The sequence below is a fragment of the Parasteatoda tepidariorum genome, chromosome 6 (assembly GCF_982258835.1).
Source record: "Parasteatoda tepidariorum strain Cologne lab strain chromosome 6, Ptep-v5.0, whole genome shotgun sequence".
Lineage (NCBI taxonomy): Eukaryota > Metazoa > Arthropoda > Arachnida > Araneae > Theridiidae > Parasteatoda > Parasteatoda tepidariorum.
This window is the reverse complement of record NC_141760.1, coordinates 110,171,368-110,185,666: the sequence shown is the minus strand read 5'-3', so window position 1 is coordinate 110,185,666 and position 14,299 is coordinate 110,171,368. Positions and strand designations below refer to the sequence as shown.

The 14,299-nt window shown below is 24.9% G+C and overlaps 1 long non-coding RNA gene across 1 annotated transcript; it reads left to right on the top strand.

The window, feature by feature from the left end:
* Positions 1–11,023: 11,023 nt before the first annotated feature.
* On the top strand, positions 11,024–13,324 carry LOC147808271 (uncharacterized). Its single transcript, XR_015434932.1, has 2 exons — positions 11,024–11,090; positions 13,188–13,324. It is a non-coding gene; the product is annotated as an uncharacterized LOC147808271 (long non-coding RNA).
* Positions 13,325–14,299: the final 975 nt, after the last annotated feature.

Sequence of the window (14,299 nt, the reverse complement as noted above, 5' to 3'; positions counted from 1 at the left end):
ACTTTATTTAGCTTAAAAATAATTTTGTATTTGTGGAAAAATTAACTTAACTAACTAAATTAACATTTAATTTTTTTATTATAGAATTTTTAAAAAAAAAGTTATTACAAAAGTTGTTAAAAAAACATAGCAGGATCTTCAACAACTTATTATATGCTACTATTCTAATAAACCAACATTTTGTCCACATTTTTTAAATACTCTAAGCGAATCCATATTTTAATATCAACAAGAGTCAAAGCATAGTTTAAAAAAAGTTATCAATTTTTTCTGCTACTAAATCAATTTAATATTCAAATCAAAAAACACATAAAAAAATTACTCCTTTCCCAGTAACTATTAAATAATGAAAGAAACATAACTTGCAGTGGCAACACAAAATAATAAACACACATTTAATCATTTTCAATGCTGATTTGGAAAAAATGTTTCCTATACATGCAGATTTCTTGCAACAAATTTTTTGGGGGAGTTAACAACTATAAGTATGTGTAAAATGTTTTAAATCTCTGGAGTTAGTGGAAGAACCCTGTTTGAAATATAAAAAGAACGTTAAGAGTACCGACATTTCGACTTTTATCGAGTTGAAATATTAGTATAGTTTCCAATTTATAGTTGAAGATACAGAATCTCAATATTTCAGAAAAGGCATAATTGTTTAGATGAAATAAAATTATTTTATAATTAGGACTTATTAGGGGAGATCTTTAAATCATGAACAAGTGAAAAATAAAGCGGTATTTCTTGCTGCCTATAAATGACAATTTTCATGCTACAAAAGAAAATCATTTTCATACCTCCCTTTTAATTAATAGAACTCTTTTAAAATTAGTCAAGTAGAATTCTGATAATAATAATTAATGCTAATAATAACTTTTTCAAAAACACGCCTTAGTAGATAAATTACACATCATGCACATATTTCACTAATAAAATGATTTTTAGATTGCGACATGATTTATACCTTAACAGCAGCAAATGATTTGCCTACAGTTCATCAGCTTCCACAGTCCCACTTTTGGAATGATTCTAAATGTGCATCATACACTCACAAATAATAGTTTTTGGTCATAAATTATTTGTAAGCATCCTTTTGTTCTTCTACTGGGAGGCTCTGTTACCTGTTCGTTTCACTCATCAGTCCCAGTAGTTGCTTGTCATTCATGATTGTAGATTAAAAGAGAAGTGTTTAGGTCCCCCTTTCTTTTATAAAATTACTATTGTATTGCCATTAGTTGTATTTTGAAGATTACTTAGTTTAGCAAATAAAAACAAGGAAAAAATCGGTTCTCGCAGAGAGCTATTACACAAGTTTGAAGTTATGAAAATCGCGTAAAAGATAAATTTTTCTACATTCCAATGGAAAAATATTTATTATATAGGGAAAAAATCCTTAAGTGAAAAAAAAAATACTCTGTATTAAACTTGGTCCTTTCAGCATGCCAAATTTCAACTTAGTTGCATTCCTGCAGCTTGCAGAGTAACTTTGGTCTATTTTCCCATCAAGTTTAGAAGTTACAAATTCTCAAATTAACTATCGAATGTTAATTTTTTTCTTCCATTGTAATCCCTATATAGTTTTCTACACACCTTAGTAATTTAAAGTTCTAAGTGAACAGAAATGCAAAATGAATAGCAAACGTTAAACTCCCAAAACAATCCCTTTCAAGTTTCTGATATAGAAAAAAATTTATTAAAAATTTATTTGATATAGAGAAAAAGCAAGTATCAAGTTCGGTGAGCACGGCAGCCTTTTCCCCCCCTCTTTTTCCCAGTTCATATGAAAGGAAATTTTTAGGATTGGTCAGAGAGCAACTTAATCGATTAGATCAACTTCAACACTATAGTCTCAAGTAAAAATCTGTAAGAGTCAAAATAAAAATAAAAAAAAAGTCAGGTTAACATAAGCATTAATAAAAAAGCAACACACAAAGATCAAATCAGGCTATAATTTTTGATCTTCTTATACTTGTAGTTGATTGTTTCCCAAGATGAATTTTTTTCTTTTTCTTTTCATCAGGAAGTGATTTTAATATTTTTACATGAAATTACCTTGAAGTGTTTTTATATTCCTGTATGGCTAATTTATACATAATTACTGTCCCTTGTCTTAGCATTATTTCTTATATAAATATGAATACTGAAGAAGGAAAAGAATTTAGTGACTTCCTAGGAAACATATTTAGGTTAACTCTTAAACAATTACTGTAAAACAAATAACATTGTTATTGATGAGAATGTTTGCAAGCTTTAATGATGCATTTTTATTGGAGTTTTCACTGACAAGTCTGGTAAATCATAGATTGCTCAAAAAACTTGAATGAAAATATTATTTCAAATTATTTATATAAAAACAGATACAAATTTTACCCACTGCCTCCTCGTTGCCCAGACTGGTCAACGAGAAAATTATAATAATTTAAATATTTTTAGGAATGAATGCTCAAAAATTAGTAATTTGTAGTTTAAACACTTTTGTATGTGGTAAGAACTAGAACTCTTTTTCTGCACATCTAAAAATGTTAAGTTTTTTATGCATCAATATGAATTAATCAGTATGTATTATTATAATGTAATGTCAAAAAAATGAGAATCATAAGAATCAATGCAATTTTAGGAAGAAAATTTTTTTTTATGTATATTAGTGTGTCCGTCATGATATTTAAATATTGATTACTAGAAGAAGTACATACGTTTGTTTTAGAATAAGAATTTGAAAATTTTTTTTAATAGGGATGAGCTGTTGATGAGGTGCAGCTGTAGATCCCCTTTCTGTAGGGTAAAAAGGAAAATTAATGATGTCCGGCTATGCGTTTTTCATCCCTCCTTGTTGGTGGTAGTTCTTGAGAAGCCTTGGGCTTTATCGGCACTTTGTTTCATTTTCTTATACTTTACTTTGCATGAAGCTCCCCTAAACATCCATTTCATTTTTTACTTCTTTGCTATTGATGCTGATCATTATTATTATTTAACATTTTAATGAAATTACTTTTTTTAAATCGTTTGAGATAAATACATGTCTAATGGTATCTGTTATAACTGTCAATTTAACAATATAAAATATACATTGACCTTCACTTTTTAGGTTATCTTGTTTTGGTAAATTGTTTTTCTGTATTATTTGTTTATGCTATAAAGTTGGGATAATTTAAGTTACTTAATTTTTTTGAGATGTATATTTTAAAGTCTAAGTTATTGACAGTAAAAGTTTCACCCAGAAAATAAAGAAAGAAAAATTAAAACTAAATATAGATGAAAATAACTGTACCTGTAACTTTTACATTATAATTTTGCATTATTTCAATTGGGTATAATATAGCCTACGTCACAGGTTGTGTTGTTCCTACTAAATTTAACCCATGAACGGCATTTTCTGCGAGCCTAACTTCAAGCCACAAATAAACAAACGAAACTACTTATTTTCCTTAAAAAAAGTAAATAGATGAAAAAATAAAAACTCTAACAACACAAAACTCACATATTTTGTAGTTTACTCATAAAACAGTTTTAACGTAAGTAATACAGAGTAAAAATCTTTTACAGCTCAAAATGCAATTTAAAAAAATATCAAACAAAAGTGTTTCTACCTGATATGGAAAATTACAGAAATAAATAAAAAAAAAATAAGTACATTAATAAACTCTAAATTTAAAAAAAATAAATTTAGATTTACTATTAAGATCTTATTTTTGATAAGTAAGACAACTTTACTTGATGAGGAGGACTTCAAAATGGAAAGACTTCACTTTTATGCTTTACGTAAACCATTTATAGGTATGTACTGTTCAAATTAGTACCTTTCTAGCTTATTATTTTTTGCGGTTAATAAAAGGACATAACGATCGGAGCCACACAACATCATTTTCTGCTCTTTTCTTTATCTTTCAGCTCTTTATCTAAACAGTCAAAAGTTTGTAAATTATTTATATCATGGCGAACAACTATTTGAGTCCTTCACAACTATTGAGATAATAGTACGTTTAGTACGCCATGATACAAATTAATCAAGTTTCTTCAAATTCTTCAAATATAAACAGATATATTTGTGTGCAGGTAAAAAAAAAGACATTCAAAAACAAAAAATTAGATTCTTTGAACCCTCAGAAATTTGAGTAATTTATCTAATAAATTTGTAATAAGCTTCGTGTTCATGCATCACTGCGATATTTGTTGAATCTTGATTTTTTACAACGTAAGCACATTATTTTTCTTAAACAAATACGTAAACAGATGTTTAACTGTTATAAAACTCTGAAGAAGCATCATAGTATTTTTTTTTCATTATAGTAATAATTTTTAAGTAGGATTATTTTAAAATTTCTTGTTAGAATTTTTTTTACTAAGTAAAGAAATTCTTAATAACTTTTTTTCAGGCAGAAGGTAGACACTGTTAATAAAATTATTAAAAAAAGGAAGAAAATTAATGGTAATAAAAATGTTAAGTCTTCTTATTTCGCAACTTCAAAAATTAGTATAATTTAAATATTCCATCTAGACATAAATGTGTAAAATGTTGGATCTTTTATAATTCATGCATTTAAATGTCTATTTTTTAGTATATTTACTTTGAGGAGGTAACTCAGATACTTCTAAACTGGATTTCATCTAAACTGGATTTCATCTTTTTAATTCGAAAAATATTCCGAAAAAAAATTATTAATATATTGTATTTTTTATTAAATTAATCATATGAAAAAATTCATAAGCAGCGGGAGGAAAACTACTAAATTATTGAGCCGAATCCGGAAAGAAATATTTACTATATACGTTTCCCTCTAAATAAAAAAGCCCTAAGCGAAGATCCCCTCCGCTATTTTTGGGTGTTTATTTTAACTTTACATTTTGCTTTGCTGCACAAAAAGTGTAAGATTTAAAAGCTTCATATTACGAAGGATAAGCGGTGGTGGCTTAGGGGAAAGAACGCTAGCCTACTAATGAGGTTCGAGGATTTGAATTGCTGGTTGATACAAATTTCGTACCTGGCTGACATAAAATATCCCAAGGGATAGACGCATCGTGGATTAGAGTCCCATCATCGTCTTGATAACAGCGGAAGGTTTTCGGGGTTTTCCTCACCATGCCATGGAAATGCGGTGCAGTTCCATGAAGAAGTTCTTCATGAAGGCAATTCGCTCCCTGTACTTTTGTACAGGAGTTCTCTTATTTTTTGAATTAGATTCAAAATTACAAGGATACAAAGTTGAACATTGATAGTTATAAGCTCAAATTTGGGTCAGCTGTTCAACGACAGTTATAAAATAAAATTACAAAGGATAATTAAAAAAAATGAACAGGGAGCGCGATTAAATAGAAAAATGACTTTTCTATTATTAGTTTGGAAATTGTTATCTGCAAAATCTGGTATAAAAAAATACTGTACTCTGCAGAGCACAGAAATGCAAATACTAATTTGAAATTTTACGCGCTGTAAAGGCTAATTTTGTTCATGAACTTAATACCGGTATTCAAATTTGTTCGAAAATTAATTGCAACTTTATTCTTGCCTTTTACGCACCTTTTTTTCTTCTTCTTTTTCTTTTCACGTTATATTAATTTTGTTTTACTGTGCAAAAACGATAAGATTTATTATTTGAAATTATGATGAGTTGTAGAGAAAATTTAGATTTCGATAATTAACTTGAAAATTATTAATTGTTAATAAAAAATACTACGATTGGTTGATATGTTTGCTAGAAAAGAAAATTTAATCAAAACTACCAAAATATTGTAAGCCTTACTTTATTTCTGGCTGTAGGGGAACACCAAAAAGCCCAGTATTTTTTAATGAAGTGGTTTAGTAATGTTTTCGGTAAAAATAACAAAAAATTTAGATTTTATAATATGAGTTGAAATGCGATAAACATGGTAAAATTTCGTAATTTTACCATGATAGTTTGGAGCACTGTATAAAAACCATTTGTTCAGAAAAATTTATTATTCAGTTTTATATTTTTTTACCAAAATGTGAGGTTATAAGAGCTATAATTTTGAAAGCTAGAGTATCCGGTAAACTGCTATCATTTTAACAGAAAAATTACCAAATAAATGGTTTAAATACTTGGTTTTATTAACAGAGTTATGGTTTTGTTTTGAAAAAAAATTATTATTATAGAATGCGGTAATTTAAGCAAAACTTTTTCTTCGCGTAGTTAGCTGAAAGGTAACTTGGTTAAAATTTAATTTGCTGAAATAGTGGATTTATGTGTAAACTTAACAAGAATTTTGTTTTGAAATTCCAATATATTCGAAAGCAATTGCAAATTTAAATACTCATTCGTTATATCTTTATTTAAGTTTTTTTTTTTTTTGCTTTAAATATTGACTATTTATCAATTGTCAAAAAAATTTTTTTTTATAAGCTTGCGCTCAATTTGTTGTCAATCAAAAGTAGCGAAAGACAGCGAGAGAGAGATTTGTATGTTTCCTAATAACACTCTTAATATTTATATTGACATTTTTAAAAGCAATAAACTTAATAAATCACGTTAAAACCATTCCCTATTTAAACTTTGATAAGTCTTGTTAACAATTAAAATTACTTCTCATTATTTTTTTCAATTGAATAACACAATCTCTATTCCTTAAGTCAGTTTTTTTTTCAAGTAGAGATAATTATTTTTCGAATTTATTAAATCCTCTATTTCATTATGCTTAACAAAATGTTCTTACATAAAGCTACAATACTTGTATATTTTGAAAATAAAATGTTATGTGTTTTGTGAAAAATATTGCAGCTTAAGGCTTATATATAAAGAAAAAAATCAATGATGAATGAATGATAAGCAAATACGGGAGTTGGTGAGCGGAGTAAGAAAAGGGTAAAGCCTGCTAGTTTTCATTTCTTATTTTTGTAAAAGTGGAATTATTTTTAAACAAAAAATAGACAGATAATTTTTAACTATGCATCTAATAAAATATTTAAAGTTTCAAATGATAAAGAAAAAATAACTTTTTTTACAAGTTATAGTTATGCGAATAATAACAAAATGAAAACTGATGTTACTTCAAAAATATTCTATGCATGTTTTAAAACTGTGTGAAAACTAATAATGGATTTTTAAAATCAATGTTGTTGCTTAAACGTAAATAAAATAAAGTTTTAAAGTTAAAGTTACAATTTTTAAGTTAAAGAATTGAAAAATCGTGAATTTTAACACCATAGAAAGTATAAATCTGCATAGCTAAATAGAATATCATCTGTAAGAAAGTTAAAAGAACATCATTATCCTTATGAAGATAGTTAAAAGAAGTAAGTATTTAGTGGAAAAGTAAAGTAACTTCAAATTCTTGTTTAAGTATCCAAGGCAATGAATTTGTTGCAGTTGGCTATTTAGGATTTTAAATCTTTGTGATAATTAGCTTTCAACCAAAAATATAATTATTATTTAGTAATGTAAGTGAATGATATAAAATAGCACAGTCTTCATGCATTCATTAATAAAAAAACATAATATTTTTTTTAACGAGGGAAGTAATTTATAAAGACTTTTAGACGAATATATATATATTTTTCATTAATTTATGATTTTGTAATACTAATATTATATTTTGCACAGCCAGTTTGCTAATGTAAATAAACTTGCCCAATTAAAGATACTTAATTATTTATAAAAAATATTTCATAAAAGGAGAACGTGTTTTTTTATATACTAAAGCTGTTGAAAAGCTGATGAAAACCAAAAAAATGGTTTATTTACTTAAATGTGTCTAATTATAGCAGCTTTACTGTTCATTATAAAGAAACGATATTGTAATTTACTGCTCCGCAAATCAAAACATATATGTAAGCATTATTTCCCAGTTTATATGCATAAAAAATTTGCTTACGAAAAGTACTGAAATGAATTTTGATTTCAATAATTTTTTAATTTAGTAAGCTTGCTTATCGCTAATAGTTAATAAAAGGTTTAGTGCATATTAGTTTTTTATTATGAGGACCAGAAATAGTTTTTAATAATTCAAAATAGATATTGATTACTGTTTGAAATCACCAGATAAGTATGTTTGAAGTCCTTGAAGTAAAAACAAATGTGGGAGAGAGACGGGAAGGAAGTACATTTTGTCCCCTACCCCCAATTCTAAGAAATATTCTTTTCAAGTACGGAAAATCTGCCCAGTAGGTGGTCCTTGATTGTAAAGATTCTTTTGGCGAGAAAGTTTTTTAAGAAAAGGAGATAAATACTCCTTTTTTAAAAACTTTCTCGCCAAATGAATCTTTGCTTAGTCCCTAGTCCCAAAGGGGTCTACTTACTTCTTTGCAAAAAAAGAGAACTAAACACTTTAAAAGAGCAAGTAAGTAAAATGTTTTTTCTCTTCAGCTCATGCATTTATTTTATTAATTACATAGCTTTTTATAATTAGTTTTATTCGCTTTAATTGTATTTGTTAAGTTTTTAGAAATTATATTTTATAACAATAATTTTTTAGTGGGCTATTTCATTTTATGCTCTCCTGTAAGCTGCTAGTTTAGTTTTAAAATGAATTAGAAGATTTTTTTCATAAATAAAAGTTCAATTAACTCTATCTAATAAAAGAAGAATTTATAATTTCTTAGTCATTAATAACAAATGTTTCTTTCATTTTTCAGAAGCATTGCTTAATTTAATAATTTGCTTAATTTCAGTAGCCATTTTTTTTTTTGAAGGACTGTAAAAAAACATTATTTGAATAATCTAAACCGTGGGTGTCAATTATTGTTTCAAAAAATACTTTTGATTAGATATGAGAAGTAATTTTAAATAATTTTTAAACCACCAAAAAATAAATAAATAAAACAAATATTTATAAATAATTTATTTGTTTTGATACTCAATATAATATATTTCGTTTACTAAATAAATGAATAACAAAATGACATATTAAATAGAAGGACCTTATTTCTAATTTTTATCTTTTTTTTTCGCATTTAATGAATTGCTGTAAAGGTATAAGAACATTTCAAATCTTTATACTAAGTTTAATTTTACAATTAAATTTGTTATAAAATGAATTTGTTATAAAACTATTATTATGTTGTAAAATTAAATTTGTTATAAAATTAATTTACTTTAAAATTAAGGTTCAATTTTTTTGAATTGAAATTAGACTATTATTTCATGGTTTTCATACATATCTTATTCTTTTTCTATTTTAATTTACTATTTCGAGTTTTTATCTGTTTCTATATAGTTGTTAATTCTAAAATATACCTGTTCAGCCTTCACCTTTAAAAATTTTGTTTTTAAGAAACTTATACTTGACATATTTTCTACAATAAAGTAACTTTAACTAATTGTTTAATTAAAATTTAATTTACGATGATAACTGTGTAGATTAAATATATAATCCAGAAATTGTTGGAAACTTTCCTCAAAAATTCAGGAAATTTTATTTCTAAAATTTAGTGGGAGCCCTGAATAACAAAAGCTTTATTTAGAATTTATCTATTTAATTTAATTCTAATTGGCTCCCATGTCTTATTTTCTTCATACATATCTTATTCTTTTTCTAAATTAGAATCAAAAAAATTTTTCACTTTAAAAACAACTTCATTATGTTAGAAAAATATTTAACTTATTATTATTTCATAATTTTATTATAATATTATTAAATATTTAGTAGTTCACATATTTTATCAAACTTCAAAAAACGATGCATAATAAGTTAAAATTTCAAGTCTAATTATTTACTTTAGATTTAGACCTGCCCTCTAAATTTTCCACTACAATTCCCAACTAAATTTTATAGTCTTTTCCAATGATAATTATTTTTAATCAAAATCATCAGTAGTTTATGCTAAAATGCAATATGCATTGAGTATAAAAAAGATAGTTGTTAAACATTCAACTTATTGTCAGTTACTAAAAATAAAAATATTTGCTATAATTTTAATACATGATCTTTCTCCTTCATTTAAACCAAAATTAATTTCATTTAAGTAAAAAAATTGTTTTTAACAAAAATTATAAAATATAAGAAACAGTTTTGATTTTGTTGATTTTTAACTGTTTTTATGACGATCATATTCTAATTTATTCCTTTTCTTTTATGGAAAGACAGGGCGAAAGATCCAAGAAATGCTAATCCAGCGATCAACAGCCATCAACAGAAAATAAGGCAAGAACATAGTGAAACATTAAATATTAATATTTTTCTTAATAAAATCACATATGTTTGATTTGCAAAAGAATTTTGATTTTTTGAAATAATAATTGTGCTTATCAAAATTAGGTTCACTTTATGTATTTCTCTAACACAGTCTTTATTAATAACAAGTGTTTTTATTACTCATATAAGCTTTTATATTGATATTTTTGAAATATTCTTATTTAATAATTTCTTAATAAGGTTTTGTAATAAATGAAAAATGCACTTTATGAATGTATAAATTAGATGAAAAGATGTGCTGACAATTTTATATCATTATGATATTTTAGTATTTGTTTTCTCTGTTTTCATGCCTGTTATAACATTTTTTTATCATTCTATTTTTTTAATTAGTTAGAAAACAAAATTTTAAAAGAAATTATTGTTACTGTTAAAATAACTATGTAAAGTTATGAATGAATAACGAAATATTTTTCGTTATTTTACTTGAAATGATAATATCATATAACATTTCATTTTTCCATAAGTTTCACCAGCATATAATATTCGTATTAAAGCAGTTATTTTAGTAAATATTTTTTACTTTAAAAAATACATGAAAAAAATTAAAAACTTTCATGTCCACATTGAATTTGGTCTGAAAGGCTAAAAGTATTCTCCTACAAGCTTGTGCTAAGTTTTATTGAATTTACCAATTCACATTTAGTTCCTCTAACACACCACATGCTTAGAGTATAAACAAGATAAATGATCAACAATAAACTTATTGTCATATTCCATAACTGAAATAAAAATATTTACATTAATCTTCATACATGACTTTAAATGTTTCGATTTTGTTTGAAACAGTTTTTTTTTAATGTTTCGATTCTATTGTTTTTGTTTTAACTAATTTTACAACTATCATATTCTAATTATAGTTTTTTCTTTCCTTCATAGCGAGTCAGAATGGAAGATCAACAATGAAGATAAAACTCAAAATTTAAAAATCAGCAAAAAGGATGGTAAGAAATAAATTTATATTTTACCTTAGGTTACCACATGGTTGAAAAGAAACCATTTTTTTGTTTTGTTTAAACTGAGGTTTTTGTGTTTTTTTAAAATAATTTGTGGGACATTATTTTAAGCCAATTGAAATTAACCAAACCAATTCAAGGTCTTTCATAGCATTTAACTATTTTTTAACTATTAATTAATATTTTCAATAAACAACTAAAAATATCCACTCTTTTCTTTAAATATATTAACAAAATATCTAGTAAAAAAGGAAAGAACTGAATATTTAAGTATACAGATTTATTTAGCAAGCAAAATTAACATTCAGCATTTAAATTTATTTTTGTGATACCATAAAGAATGATTCTCTACCTCGCTTGCCCGTAATATAGAAATGCTATATTTCAATATTTTTTAATTAATGTTATTATTTAGCTGTGTATAATTTATGATATTAGTATGTAATTAAATTTTATGGAACATAATTATTTTTTAATCCATTAACATAATATAAATTTTTATATATTTAAGGCAATATATCATATATATTTTATATGAATGATAATTAAAAAGTGTTTTCTTATATGGTGCATTATAATTATTTGATAAAAAAGATACAAAATTGATAAGGAAAGACATAGTAAAAGTAAGTTTTTATACTAATGGTTTAATAATAAATAAAGTATAAATTTTCTCTCCATTTATTTTAGCATAATAGTTTATTAATAAGTTAAATAATATCCGAGTTCATAGTCCTGAAATTTCTGAATTCCTGATAAAGGAAGAAAAAAAAACTTTATTCTCATATTTTTTTAGCTTTTTGCTCTGATTTCTGACATGTCTGTGTTCAGAACATCACACATTCTACAAATACTAATGCAGTTCCTAAAACCATAAGTTTGAATAATCAAAAGATTTGTATTGCTCATTAATAGAATTAAAAAAATTATTCAAGCCTTGTTTCTGGAATTAAAAAAAATTTATATTTAGAGCAAATTATACTTTTTTGTTAATTTTTTTACAGTTAACTGATAAATGTATAATGTACCAGCAATTTGGTTATTAATATAATGTTGCATTAAATAAAATTAAATATAATACGAATATTGTTAATAAATTGTTGGATTTAAGAAAATAATTTTAAAAAAAAATTTTTTTTCTCTACATTTACCAATCAAAACATCGAATTAATTGTTTTCATAACACTTAACATTACTTTAAAATATTATTATAGCTACAATAGTTAACATTTCTAACTAAGATGGCTAAAATTATTTAATTATTACAAAACTAATTGCATAAATAGAATTATAATTATGTTTTTCATTCTCAATTTGCTAATGAATCTTAAAGTTTGCGATACTATTTTTCAATTAGATATCTAAAGCAGATTAAATTAGTTTAGATCAGATTACATTGTTGAAGACACTTTATTAAGTTACTTTGGGTAGAATAAGTCTTGATATCTATGAGCTATATATATATATATATATATATATATATATGAACTGCATTTAAATAATTAAAAAATGAAATGTGAATAATTTTAATATGTTTGGCAGTTGATATATTTTAAAAATTAATAATTTGCTTGCATATACCTTTCACCATTTCTTAATAAATAACCTTATTAATGGAAAAAAAAGACTTGAATTAAACATACTCTAAATAAAGTTTTTCTTAGTTATATAGTATAAAAAGTATTTATAATTATAATAGTTAAATGATAAGTTTATTTAAGTAATTGATTTTTTCCAAATCTATTTCTTTAAATCAATACTTTTCTTAAGGATAATCATTAAAGGGATGTATGACTATAATAATTTACATACATATCTCTTTTATTATTTCTTAGTGAAAAACTATCATTATCTATGAAATCAGATCTTAGTTGTTTTTTTTAAATGCAACCTAAAGAATGCATATTTATTAACTAAATTCAATATCATATTTTTATAATTAAATTAATAATTTTTTGTAAAAATAATCAGCTTGTCTTAATCTATGGCTTTTAAAAAATCAGTTGATTTAAATCAATGATATTTTTTTTCTGTGAACATCATTTAATATATCTATAGTAAAATAAATTGCTTTATTTTTTGCAGGAAAACTAGGCTCATTGAAATAAAGCTTCTGGAATGGGATAAAGAAACTATATTTGTCCATATGTAAATAGTGTATTTAGATGTATTGATTTGTTACAAGGAAATAAAACTCCTTCATGGTTTATTTTAAGCTTTAAGCCTTTTATTGTTGTTAAAATTCCTGCTTTTATATATTTAAAATTACTAAAATGGTGTATTATTTACTAGTACAAAAAAAATTTTTTTTTTAAAAAAAACTATTTATGATATATATTGTTTATCTAATATTTAATAAAATTAATGACTTGATGAATATACACAAAATTATAGGATAAATAAACTTTTGCGCGTAAATTTCTATCAATAAAAGCTAGTTGCAGGTTTTAAATATATAAGCATTATTTTCAAAACTTAAATAACTTATTTTTTGAGTTGCATTGTGTTTTATTTTAGAATAAAAATTTGTACTTAATTTCATCTATCTCATAATGCTTAAAAAATTTAAATACTCAATTCGAAAGGATTTTTTTTATATGCATCTACTTTAGATGATAGCGTTTATAATTGTTTAAAATGAAATTAAAAAAAGTCTATTTTACTGTACGAAGATTCATTGGACATTTGGTTATAAATTAAATAATTGTTTTACACCATTTTGTTTTTTATATTGATATAAAACAGTATGCATGTAATGACAGTTGTTGTTATATTACAATATAAAAAGCTAAGAATCAATAAATTACTATCACTGATATCAGCAGAGTAGAACAAACACTAGTGACAATTTATGTTCCCTAAATAAGAATTGTTAACAACATGCAGCAAGAAGCCTTTGAAATTAAAAGCTAAGTTCTAATAATAAAAAATAAAAAAATGCCGAGACACCTAAAATAAAGGTGTAATACCGGCAGGGACGGCATTAAAGTTTTCTATGAACCAAATGGGAGGTGAGTTAAGGGTGGTTTATCAGCAAATAAGGCAAAGAAGTTCGCCTAAACATCTGAAATGAAAGTGTGATACCTGCAAGGACGCCATTAAAACTTTCTATTGAACCGAGTTTGAGGTGAGTTAAGGGTGGTGCATTGGTAAATAAGGCAAAGAAGTTCGCCTAAGCACCTGAAATAAAGGTGCGA